This window comes from Heloderma suspectum, chromosome 13, assembly GCF_057233095.1.
Source record: "Heloderma suspectum isolate Gila_16-S chromosome 13, 16-S_ref, whole genome shotgun sequence".
Lineage (NCBI taxonomy): Eukaryota > Metazoa > Chordata > Lepidosauria > Squamata > Helodermatidae > Heloderma > Heloderma suspectum.
In genome coordinates this window covers 1,460,934-1,473,690 of record NC_139470.1, presented here as the reverse complement: position 1 = coordinate 1,473,690, position 12,757 = coordinate 1,460,934, and the positions used below count along the sequence as shown (strand labels likewise).

General features: G+C 54.6%; 1 protein-coding gene across 3 annotated transcripts in view; it reads right to left on the bottom strand.

The window, feature by feature from the left end:
* TPST2 (tyrosylprotein sulfotransferase 2) overlaps positions 1-12,757 on the bottom strand; it is a 25,490-nt gene extending 12,733 nt beyond the window's left edge. For 2 of the 3 annotated variants that reach the window (XR_014785710.1, XM_084819485.1), the window contains exon 1: positions 12,667-12,757. The gene's annotated coding sequence lies outside the window, so the exon portion shown is untranslated. Of the gene's footprint in view, positions 1-8,950; positions 9,012-12,666 lie in introns of all 3 variants that reach the window. The other variant, XM_084819486.1, reaches the window with a different exon arrangement.

Here is a 12,757-nt window from a genome sequence, read left to right as displayed (position 1 = left end):
CATTAGGATTAGTTCTGCCCTAACTTTCAGACCCCTCCTAGGAAAGGAACTTGCAACCATTGCCCAAGAGCTGGCGGAACAGAGTTGCTAACAGTACAATCCAGGAAGTCTCCAAATTCAGCGCTTTAAGCCACAAGGCTGTACTTGTGATCAAGGTAACAAAGGTTTACTAATCCTCCCTCCATGGCCGCAAATATGTCTGTGCCCTGACGTACTCTGCAAAAACAGGCTGAAATGGATAGGGATATTGGGATTCTAGAACAGTCACTTGTGCTTGTTGCTAAGGGATCGTGAGCAGCACAACCCGCCGCCAAGACAGCTATTCAGAGGAGAGGGACCTTTGAACACTCTCCATCCACTCCTGAGAAACAATGCCAGAACAAAAGCAGGCTCCTTCTTCAGCAAGGTTTGAATAAAATCAGCAACGATCCAACGGATGCCACAGAGCGCAAACGCGCCGGCCGCCTCGGGGGAGCTTTTGCATTTCATTACTCCCCTTAAACTCCAAGACGTTTAGGGAATAATAATGTGGGCAGGGATGTTGTTTCTTTAATAAAAAGGTCTCCCGTTCCAGAAGGAGTGTGTGGGTTTGGGGGTGGGGGGAAAGGAATAAGTGTGGGGATCTTGCTCTATATCGCAGGTGTTCAGAGCAGAGCAGAGCAAGCAGGGCCCTCTTCCTTTCAAGCAGCCTAGGAAACCGGCAGCGCCTAAGTGGAAAAAATAGGAAGGTGGGAAACGCAACTCCCACTGCCTCCAACAAAGAAGGCCAAACTTCCAGGAACTGCTGAGAGTGGAGAGGGGTTCAACGAGCAGGAAAGGACCAAAGGCCATCCACTGCACAGGATGTGGGCTTATGCAGAGTCGGATCGTTGGTCCATGTCGCTCATCACTGGTCCGCCAAGTCTGCACCGACCGGCAGCGGCTCTCCAGGGTCTGAGGCAGAGGTCTTTACCAGCCCCACTCTGAAATGCTGCTGACTGAACCTGGGACCATTTGCAGGCAGAGCAGGCGCTGTGCTGCTGAGCTACAGCCCCTCCGTTGCAACTCCCGCTTCAAGACACCGCCTTCCACCCAAAAGCCCCACACACCCCAGCTCATCATCCTGCGAACTGGGCAGTCCAAACTGCCAATGCCAGGAGCAGAAAGCAGGCAAGTGACAGAAGCCACTTCAGGAGAAGAATGGCTCCAGAGCCATCTGTGGAGCAGGAATTGCTGTCAACACACCACAGCCGCGTAGCTCACCAGCCCCTTGAGCTGCAACAGAGGCGTCCTCCTTGCCGTGCCCATCACCACATCCAAGCTGCGGCCTCTTGGTTTCTTAAGTGAGCGAATGGTGAAAGGGCTCAAGAGCCCTCCCTGCCACATGTTTCAAGCACCCTGCTTCCTGGAGCACAAACAAAATACAGTGAGAATCACCTTCCACCCACAGAAGGGTGGTGGAAACAGCAGACTGAGTCAGGTACCTAGGAACTCCCTGGCCGGTGCTCCCTACAGGGCAAATAACCCCTCATTCGGCTAAGGATGCTCTGCAGAGACAAACGCTCATCAGCCACACTGAAGAATGCTGCTCCAAGCACGCCATGAAATGCTGGTATCTGATCACTTTGGGGCGTGCAACCTTTGGACCGCGCAGGTCACACAGGATGGCATCTGGGTCAGCCCCTTCATTCCTCTACCGCTGCCACCGCTGTTTCCACTCAGAGACAGAGAGCACAGCACTAAAACATCTTATTGCTCTCTAGATCGGTGGTGAGGAATGCGAGGCCTTCCAGATGTTGCTGGACTGCCTTTGCCACCAGTCCTGGCCAACATAACCAACGATGAGGGATAATGGGAGTTGCAGTCCGGCAACATCTGGAGGACCACATATTCCCCATCCCTGCTCTAGACTAAAGTTAGAGAACACCAGAAGGAAGAGTGAGGCCGCATGGGGGCCAAGTCGGCATGACTGGAAGCTGAGCTGGGACAACCAGCTATTGTGGCACTTTGTTAGCCACAGCAGTCAATAAGTGATGGGGCATAAACCCCACCAGGAGTTGGAATATGGAGACCTAGACCAGGCATAGCTAAATGGCAGACTGGCCCTGGCCCCCAAAGCCATTTCATGGGCTTCTTGCTGGCCCAGCCAAAAGTGTTTCCAAGTTGTAAGAGAGCCCATGCTTCAGCATAGCAGATCTGTGTTGGATCTGGTATGCACACGTTAGGTAAGCACATCTGTATGCAGCGTTAGGCCTCAGCACGAGGGCTCCATAATTATGATGCTCTCACTCCTAGACGTCTCCAACTTTATTTTGGAGAAGGCTCCTCCCTGTCCCCCACCCCCATGGTAAGGTGAACAAAACACCACCACCCCCATGCAAAGACTGGCCACCTCTACTGGGTATCATGAGGTCCCCAAGAGATACAAAAGATGGTGGTACTATATTAAATACCCATTTGCACATTTTAAAGTATTGGACTTTTTAAAAATGAAAAGAAAAACCCTTCTTAGTAGCACGTTATAGTAGATCATTCCCATGTTCCTACTGTTTGGCAAAGTACATTTCCTGTCCAACAGCCAAGACGCCCAGTTGGAAATGGCACCTCTTACATGCCAAAACATCCAAAATTGCTCAAGCTCAGGAGATACCGGCTGATACAGCATAATTTAACCCTCAGAGAGGATGACAGTTATTCCAAATCCCTTGTGGAATTACAGCGGCTTTCCAAGGGTTCACAGAGCTTTGGTGATGGCATAAGTGGGATTTGGTGCAACTGGTTTACTCCCTCTCTATCCTTTCACCAGCTGGAAAGGGTGGCTTTATTCAAGAAGGCCTTTGGCCTATAAATGTGTCTGTTAGGTTAGGTGCTCTTCTTAATATTTAGAATTTCTTTTAAAAATCTCTCCCCCTGTAAGTGTTATGCTTTTTATTGTATTTTAATGTTTTATTGTTTGAATCAATTGTAAGCCACCTTGAGTGCCATTTTCTGGTATAAAAGTGGGGTACAAATCAAATAAATGAACTGCTAATTACAAAGGCTGGGAAAATTGCTGCTCCATGTAACAAAGATACCCCACCTTCACAGAAACACAACATGTGCACGCACACAGTTAAAAAACACACACACACGGGCTTTGAAGTCACCTCAACAAACCACAGAAATATGAACAGACGCCATCATTCAAAATGGAACTCCAATTGCACAGTTATTCCCAATTATCAACAGAACTGCGCCAATACTTTAAAAAGAAGAACCACCACCCTGCGCCCAGTGAAAATGCCTGTGCAGAGTATGGTGTTGGAATCTCCAGGCCGCCCGGCCTCACAGAACAGCAGTGCAAATGCCGCACGTTGCTCCTCTGTCAAATGAGCGCCAGCCTGGAAGAGCGTGCCTCCTGCCTGCTCACCTGAGCGAGCTGCAGTGGACTTCAGGTGGGGACACAACGGCAACCCGGCCAGCACCCAACAACCTGGAAGAATGCCCAGACAGGTCACCCCGCATCTGGCTGCGTGTGCGGCTCAGCCTCCCGCAGACCCTCTGCCTTGAGGGCAACTGGCCAAGAGCGGCACACGCAGCCTCGTCCTAATCAGGGATGCAAGCGCCACCATGACCCTCCCCATAGCCCCCCCCCCAGGGAGTCCAAACATGCAGCCAGCCGTGTGGATCTAGATCAGCCTTCCCCAACCTGATGCCCTCCAGATGGGGGAGGACACCAGGGGCTGGCTGGGGGATTCCGGGAGTTGTACTCCAGCACCTCTGGAGGGCATCAAGTTGGGGGAGACGGATTGGCGTGTGTGTTTGTGTGCGTGTATGTTCACACGCATGCACCAAAGAGCAGCGATGCACAGCATACTGCCCAATTTATTAGGATTAGCTGATGGGCACAGAACAGCGAGCTGGCAAAGGGCCAGCAATGGTTGGCCTGCTGGACTTTGGCCGAGAAGACCTGAGATTGCACGAGGAAAGGAAAGAGAGGAACACAACATTCGCCCCCGCACAGATTAAAGCCGCCAGCTCAAGATTCGCCAGGAGTCTCTTTTCCTAGCACCAGCGAGACACACTTTATCTGAAAGTCAACAAAGCACTTCTAACAGTTTTCATCTCCATCAGGAACCTCTGGTGAAGCAAATGGGTCTTAACTGCCCATTCAAAACCAAGCCACACGAAGTGCTCTGCGTTACAGCCGGGCTAGCTCCCAGCAAGATGTTGTAGCTGGGAATATCCATTTCCCTCAGCGGCTGTGAGGCTAAGCTCAGATGGCACAGAGGAGTCTGGGGAGGGGGCAGGGAGAAGGCAGAATGGCCCCCGCTCATAAAAATGTCCTGGTGCTTCAGGCCTGCACGCCCAGGCTCCACTACATCACTATCTGTGATGCCAGCACAGAGATCTCCCCCATGCCTGGATTCTTTGATCGGATGGAAGATGCAACAGGCGCATCTGTCCATGCGCTGCTGTGGCAAGGGGAACCCAGGAGCAGAATCCACTGTCGCACGTCCCTTGAAGCTGGCCGCCTCCACCACAGAAAGGAAGTTGCCATGGGGCAGTTACAGCAGCTGCCAATCTCTGCCCACCTACCCCCCGGCCCACCCTGCTCTGAAGGCCAGAGACCCATTAAGACAGCAGCCTGGTTAGCGCCATGCTGTCCTGCCCATCCCACCCCACCCCCAGAGTTCCCAAATCTGAACCCCCAAAGCTGTCTTAAGAGCCCCCTCTTTCTCATTCCATCCTGTCAGCTCCATCCAAAGGGCATGCTCAACGATCCCCAGGCAAAACAGCAAAGGAGGCGGTGGGGTGGGCGTGTCTCCTGACAAAGGAAGCGACCCGTCTTCAGTGGCCCCATCAGCATCTGTCACCTACTGGTGCAGCCAGCGACAGACACAGCTAGTCCCATGAGCATCCTCTGCCTGAGGGGTCACTGTGCTGGCAAGACAGGAAGCAGTAGACAACCCTGGCAGCATCCTGCTCCGTGCTGCAGGGAGCACTCCAGAAAGCAGCGTCAGCATCCGGGAGGAGAGTGCCGCCTTGCCTCCACCCTGGAGGGCTCAGCTTTTTACAGGCAGGGTGGTTTGGTTTGATTTTCAAATGCAGGGTGCATTCGAACATGTGCTTCCCCCTCCTCATGCTAAGGGCTGCGCAGCGGTGTGCTTTTTCTCCCACTATGTAAGATAAAAGCATGCAATGGGTTTCGGACAGAGAACTCAAGCCCCTTGTTGCCTCCTCTCGCTTTCCCCAGTCTCTCTTTAAAATCGTTCATCACCACGACCAGGCAACAGTGCCACTCTTAGGTCCCTGCCCTGGCCTAAGGTGGCCACCGGTCCTCTTTTGCAGAGGACCGTCCTCTGTTTGAAGTCCAAGCCTGGATCAAAGATAAAGAACCCTAATTAGGTGAGGCAGCCGAGGCCTTGAAGTGGCCCATCAACACTGAGCAGAATGAACCGGTGGCACACAGCTCACCTGGCCACTGTGGTGACCTGTACTGTATTCCTGTGTAGATCATAATCATTAAATTCTAATAACTATTTCTGAATCTGCATCTGTACATATACATGCACACATGCAATTTGCATGCAAACTGCTGCCCTCTTTTGTCCTATTTTTGGGCGATGCATTTTTTCTGTTTTGGCGATCCCTACATGGCAGGCGCACCAGGCTTCCTGGCTGTGCCCAGGTCCGGCCAAAGCTGCTCACCTTGACCTTCACAGCCCTCCAGTCTTGCCTCGTATTCTGATACAACCCAGCCCAGGACGGCAGCTGCTGCTCCAGCCCCAGCCCCACAACCCGCCCCTGCCTGGAGGTCTTCCGCTTGGAACTGCCCCCAGACAACCTCCCAGGAGGCTCCTCTCACACATCCTTCAAACCCCTCCTCAAAAGCCCACCTTTCCCATGATGCCTGTGGCACTGCCCTCTGGACGCCATACCCAAGCCTATGTAGCTGCAGCAGAAATGGAGGCCTCCCGTCCCCTCCGCAGCCCAGCCTCCGCTTCCCTCCCTGCCTGCGGTGTCTTCCCTGTGAAGGATTACAGAGGGAAACTGCCCTCTTGCCTTCTGTAAAGCACTAAGCACATAGAGGGCATCACTAACAAACTAACAAGACTGGCAGAAAGAGGAACTCAAGGCAGCCACCCCAAACGCCTCGGGGCGGCTTCATCTTCCGTCTGCTCTTACGGTTGGCAAGCACGACTCCCGATCCCTGGTCTGAACCCAACAGCTGGCAAGAGCAGTGCCACCGACATCCACCCCAAGGACAACAAACCTGCTGGGCATCCCAGCTGCTGCTTTGAAGCTGCCTGGCAGTGAGCGTGGCCCGGAAACCAGCTGCCTGTTCTGAACAAGCTGCATGCTCTCCCCCCTGCAAAGAGCCTCTCATTGCTATCTGGCCTCCAGGGCGATAAGGAGGCGAAGCCACAAGACGGCACTTGCACCCTCGAAAGAGCTTCAGAGAGGCTTCCTCTGGAGGCCTGCCAAGCCTAAGCAGCTCTTTTGCATATCCGCGAGGCAGAGGAAGCGGCGCTTAAGCAGCTACACTGGGTTACCAAGAGGGCTGACGTGCACTGCTGTTCATGCACGACGAGCCCTTGGCTGCCCCCCCGCCGCCATCTAGCAACAGGGAGTAAGGGAAGGAAGATGTGGGGCTAGGTGGGTGCTCAAAGCAGCAAGCTTCCGGGTTGCACAGGTCCCTTCCCAAAGGACGCCAGCCCAAAGTAGCAGTTTAAAAAAATGTGATGCTGTCATGCACTCCAACAGAAGAATCATAGAATAGTGGGATTGGAAGGGGCCTACAAGGCCATCGAGTCCAACCACCTGCTCACTGCAGGAATCCAAGTCAGAGCATCCCTGACAGATGGCTGTCCAGCCTTGTCTTGAACATCTCCAGTGTGGGAGAGCCCACCGCCTCCCTAGGGAATGGGTTCCATTGTCGTATTGCTCTTAACAGTCAGGAAGTTTTTCCTGATGTTCAGTCGGAATCTGGATTCTTGTAATTTGAGCCCATTATTCCGTGTCCTGCACTCTGGGATGATTGAGAAGAGATCCTGGCCTTCCTCTCTGTGACAACCTTTCAAGTACTGGAAGAGTGCTATCATATCTCCCCTCAGTCTTCTCAAGGCTAAACATGCCCACTTCTTTCAGTCTCTCCTCACAGGGCTTTGTTTCCAGGCCCCTGTTCATCTTCGTTGCCCTCCTCTGAACCCTCCCCAGTTTGTCTGCATTCTTCTTAAAATGTGGTGCCCAGAACTGAACACAGTTGTCAAGATGAGGCCTAACCAGTGCTGAGTAGAGGGGGACTAGTACTTCACAGGATTTGGAAGCTATGCTTCTATTAATGCAGCCCAAAAGAGCATTCGCCTTTTTTGCAGCCACATCTCATTGTTGGCTCATACTTAGCTTGTGATCTACAATTCCATGGGACCGAGATTAACCCAAGGAGGTTGCACATTTTTCTCTGAGGAAAAAGAAGCAGAAAGATTTTGAAGAGGAAACAGCTTACACGATGGAAACACAAGTGCCCAACAACTAAACACCCAAAGACTGTTTCAGCTGAAAAGGCATTTTGCACAAATGAATGACAGTACTAGAAAATTAGGATCCAGCGTTGAGATGCTTGGAGCACAGTCCTGCGCATGCTTGTGCCCTTAAGCGGTTAAATCTCAATCAGCATTGTTGACAAATAACCCGGAGTAGTGCTTTGCCAAATTCAGCACAAGACTGGGTTGTTGGCTGTATCCTCCCCAGCCCCAATAAATCCTGGGTTCAACAGCACCAAATCATTTTGGAAATATAGGTGCTGAGCGAAGGATTTAGCTCAGCGGTAGAGCACATCTTTGGCATGCAGAAGGCCCCAGGTGCAGATGCCAATATAGTCCCAGCTCCAGCTTTGGAGGGCCCTTGGTCAGGACACCGTCACCGGGCCCCTCCCTCAATGGGTCTGCCTTCTCACTGCCATTCCCACCAGTGGCTCTCCTCCCCCCCCCCCCCGCTACCACTCGTTCACTTTTCAAGCAGAGAGCCAGGGAGCAAGCAGGCTGTGCCATCTGCTGCTGCTGCTCCTCACCACGTGTGTGGTCTGGACCAGAAGCAGATTGCAACGGGGAAGAGGAGGTGCAACTCTCCTGTTGGTGGGCCCTTGCTGGGGGGGCAGGCTGAGCAGGTGCCTGAACAGGCCACCCCTTGACGCTGCCCCTGCCCAACATCTCCAGTTAAAAAGGGTGCAGTAGCGGGCCATGGCAAAGGGCCCTTTTTCTGCCCGAGGCCTGAGAAAGGTTGTGCCGCCTGTCAGAGCAGGCAAGACCAAGCCACACGGACAAAGGGCCTGACCAGGCAGAAGGCACATTCCTCTGCTCCTATGGAACTGCTGTTAACAAATTTAAATTCGAGTCTTCTCTGGAGCCTCTCCTCTCACATTGCCTAAAGAAAAACAGACCCACACAAATCCAAATCGGCACTAACACTAAAAGCTACAGAGCGGAAAGGTAACAGGAACAGGCACGGCCGCCTCAGGCCAACTTGGTGGGAAGGTGGGGCGGGGGCCCTTGAAAATAAATAAATGAGAATAGTGCAGAAGTTCAGTTCTGCTGAAGAAGTTCCTGGCTCTCAGCCTGCCTGCAACAGGAAGGCAAGAGCTGCATCCTTGGAGGGGGTGAGGGGATTAATTCCCGGAAGCAGAGCAGAACTGAGTCAGAACGGCCAGCAACTAAAGGGTGAGTTTTGTGAACAAGAACCTAGTGCCACTCTCCCAAATATGCAAATGTTTCCTTTAAAAGAAAAAAGAAAGCAGAACAGCCACAGCTGCCTTCTTCCAGGGCTGAATGCAGCGGTTCAGAGGTGCCAGCGGCTTCCGACTCCTGGAGCCTCAGCTTCAATTTGCCAGTGCTGATTAGGGTGGAGGCCAAGGAGCGGCGCTCTACGAGATCCACTTAAATTGCAGAAGAAGCCCCTGGAAGCACCGGGGAGTCCTGGGTCCTGATCCCACCTCTGGCACACATCCGTTGCAAGGCGCTGGGCAAACTCTCTTTCTGCCTCAGCTTCCCCATCTGTAAAATGGGTATAATAAATGGATGGCCTTACAAGGATTGTTGCGATTAACAATGTGTAATGCTGGCATGCTTTTAGCCCTGCCCTATGTACATTTACATAGCCGGTGTGGTGTAGTGGCTGGAGTGTTGGACTAGGAGTCGGGAGACCCAGGTTCTAGTCCCCACTCAGCCATGAAGCTCACTGGGTGACTCTGGGCCAGTCACAGACTCTCAGCCCAACCTACCTCACAACGTTGTTGTTGTTGTGAAGATAAAATGGAGAGGAGGAGGATTATGTATGCCGCCCTGGGTTCCTTAAGGAGGAAAAAGGCAGGATATAAATGTAATAAATAAATACATAAAATAAAATACAACCCACTGAATTGGTTGGGACTTATTCCCCTAAGTAAATGCCTGCAGGACTGCATCCTTTAAAGTAATGGGCTTACTACAAGAGCAGCTACATAAAAAGGGGACATTTCGACACCCCCCCCACACACACACACACACACTGTCTGCCTAAGGAAGTCATATCAAATACTGACAACTATGGGCTCAAAGCATTTTCAGCTCATTTTTCTCATTTGTATCCCACCCGTCCTCACCTCACAAACAACCCTAAGAGGTAGGTTAGGCTGAGAAAGACTTACCCAAGGCTACCTAGTTGTAACAAAGGAAAATTTGAACCCGAGTCTCCTATACCCAAATGCAATATGCCAGCATTCATTTCTGTTTCTTCTAGGCACACTGGCGTATTTTGCACTTTATAATTCTTACTCTATAAGACCAGCCAGGCCAGGATTCAAATCTGTCTCTCCAGCTCTGGACCCTAAAAGTCTGTCTGCTACACTAACACAGTGCTCCAGAATCAAAGGAGAGCAGCTCAGTACAGGGAGAAAAAAGCCAGATATGAAACCCTGTGAAGACAGGAGAGGTTGGCAGACTCTGGTGCTAACCACTGTTTGGCACTGACACACAACCACTGCAGATGGCTGAGGAGTAATGAAGCCCCAGGGTTAGGTGCTTCCCTGCCTCCACCTCCCGCCAGCAACCGCATCTCAGTAACATCAGCCTATCAGGCATTTTCAGCACTGCAGCTGCTCATGTCACTGTACACCCATGAGGACTAGAAACATTATTTCAGTAAGAGAGAGAGAGAGATTTAGGGGAGGGGAAAATAGATCTGCTGATGTTTGACAGAATTCAAACAAATGTTTGTTTAGTCATCTATGATAAAAATAGTTTAGTGTTGTTGACTGAAACTGACAATGTTTCTCCTTCTGCACTGCGTTTCAATTTTTTGTCTTTGTGTTTATGTTGCAATAATAAGCATTTGTTTGGCTATCTAGCCATATTCTGTAATGTATGTTTGTTATGAAAAGTAGCACAGGAAAATACCATATAGAGAGGGGAAAGAGGGAGAGAAGAATTAACCTAACCAAAAACAGAGATGTTGTAGAGGTGGAAAAGATGCAAGAAGGAAGGGCTTCCTCAACCCGGTGCCCGCCAGAAGCAATGATCATGCTGGCTGGGAATGATGGGAATTGCAGTCCAACACATGGGACAGGTTGGAAAAGGCTGGGATAAAATATATGGGTCTTTTTTTAGCAACAACAAAAAAGATGAGCAGGGATTTGGAATGACTGTGGTTTCCAAAATTGTGCATGGTGTGAAAACTTGAGAGAGAGGGAGAGAGAGAGAGAGAGGGAGAGAAGTCCTCCCCCCACCCTCCATAATACTAGGACTAGGGATTGTCCTCTGAAATGGAAAGGCAGTACATTCAGGCAGGCCTCCTTCACACAATGCACAATTCGTGTATGGAATCTGCTGCCACCAGAGGTGGTGATCTCAGCCAACAGCTGAGATGGCTTTCAAGGGGGAGGCGTGGAGGAGAGGGCCACCAAGCCTTATTATAGGACCTCCCGGGCCAGACACAGTCTACCGCGGCAGGGCGACTGCACAACACCAGCCTCATCTGGAAGCACCCCTGGTGGCTGGAAGGCAAACAGGCCTGCTATCGCCTCCACACCCAGCTGTGAGCGTCTCCTCCGGGCGCCGGTGGGCCCCAGTGGGAAAAGGTCACTCGGTGGAATGTTTGCCCTGAGCCAGCAGAGCTCATTCTTAAACATCCCTGGCACATCCCCCGGAACTCCTGCCACCCTCGGCTAAGCAGCCCGACTGATCCCCCTGCGAACGCAGTGCGGGCCTCAGATTCAAGCACACCGGAGCCACAGGGAGCCCCCCCCCGGGAGAGCCCCCCTCTTCCCAGCACAGTCAGCGCAGGGCAGCCACAGCACTTCCGGCCCTCCGGCCCTCAGCCAGCACCGGACACGTGCTGACAGCAGCCCCTCTCTCTCGCACGGGAAGCAGGATGGCTGCCTGCAGGCTGCAAGGGCCACGCGGATCCTGCTCCTCTGGCCGGGGGTGGGGGAGGAATGCAGGAAGCAGCCTTGCACGGCACTCTCCCTGCCTTTCGTGACCTCTTGCCTGCGGGGGAGGCCTGGAGCTCTGGAAAGCTTGCACAACTTTTGTGATCTTTGGGTTGGCCTCTTAAAGGTATCACACTAGCACAGATCTGGGCACTTTTCTCACGGGGCCGACCCGGCTGCTTTTGATTTTTCTAGCCACGAAGAGCAGCCGGCTCACCCGCAGCTGACGCCAGCCGGTTCCGCCGGAGCCCACTCTTCCTGACGCGCCAGGCGGCCAGGCGCACGGCTCTTCGCAAGGCGAGGGGGGGCTGAAACGCGCACCCCGCCCCAACACCAGCGGAGCCTGGACGTGGCCCCCAAGGGAGGCGGGGCGGGCTCCCACCGTGCCTGGTCGTCCTCTGCTCGGCCAGACCGCGGAGGGCCGCCGCAGCCCTCCTCAGGCCCCGGGGCACACCCAGCCGAGCGGGAGCGCCCGATACCGCGCCCGGAGTCTGGAGCGCGGCTGAGCCCAGGCTCCTCGGCCGGGCAGCCCCGAGGAGGCCGAGAGGCTGCCAAAGCGGCGGGGCTCCCGCAGCCAGGCGCTGGGGCGCGAGGGCCTCGAGGCAGGGCCGCCCCCTCCCCGCGCGCGCGCACGCACCGGCGCTGCCGCGGGAGAGGCGCCCCGGAGAGCCGCAGTCGCTCCGGAAAGGCGGGTGCTGGTGCCCGGCAAGCTTGTAGCCGAAGGCTGAGCAGCGTGGACTGCAGGGCCCATCATCCCCAGCCTGCGCGGTCTAGACCAGCCTCCCTCGCCCTCCTCCCGGAGCGGCCGCGGCCCGGCGGCCTGCGGGGCTTTGGGCCGCCGGGCGCCCAGCCTCGCGCTGCCGGCTTCTCCCGCGAGCTGACAGGCGGCCCTGGGCGGCTTGCCTGGCGCGGGCGGAGAGGGCGTGCGCCGCGGGCGCAGCCCTCGCCTTGGCCGCCGGGCCCGGCCGGGGGCAGCCCGCGAACGCCCCCTCCTCCCTCCCCGGCGGCGGCGCCCGCGGGGTCCCGAGGCGAGCACCCGCTTGGCCCGTCGGAAGCCGCGGCCGGCTCCCCCCGCCCGGCCCCGTGGCCGGCCAGGAGAGGAGCTACGGGGCGAGGAGCAGGGGGGCTTTCGGAGCAGCGGGAGGGGGCTGCGGGGGAGGCGGCTGCGACGCGGCGAGCCGGGCAGGGCAGGGCAGGGCCACAGGCGAGGGCGGCTTTCCCCCGCGCCGCGCCCCCTCACTCACCGCCTTCCAGCTGCCCGCGCAGCGGCGCGGCGCCCGGCGACCGAGAGACAGCGGCGCGCCCTCCGCCCTCTGCGCCAGGCGGCTCGGGCTC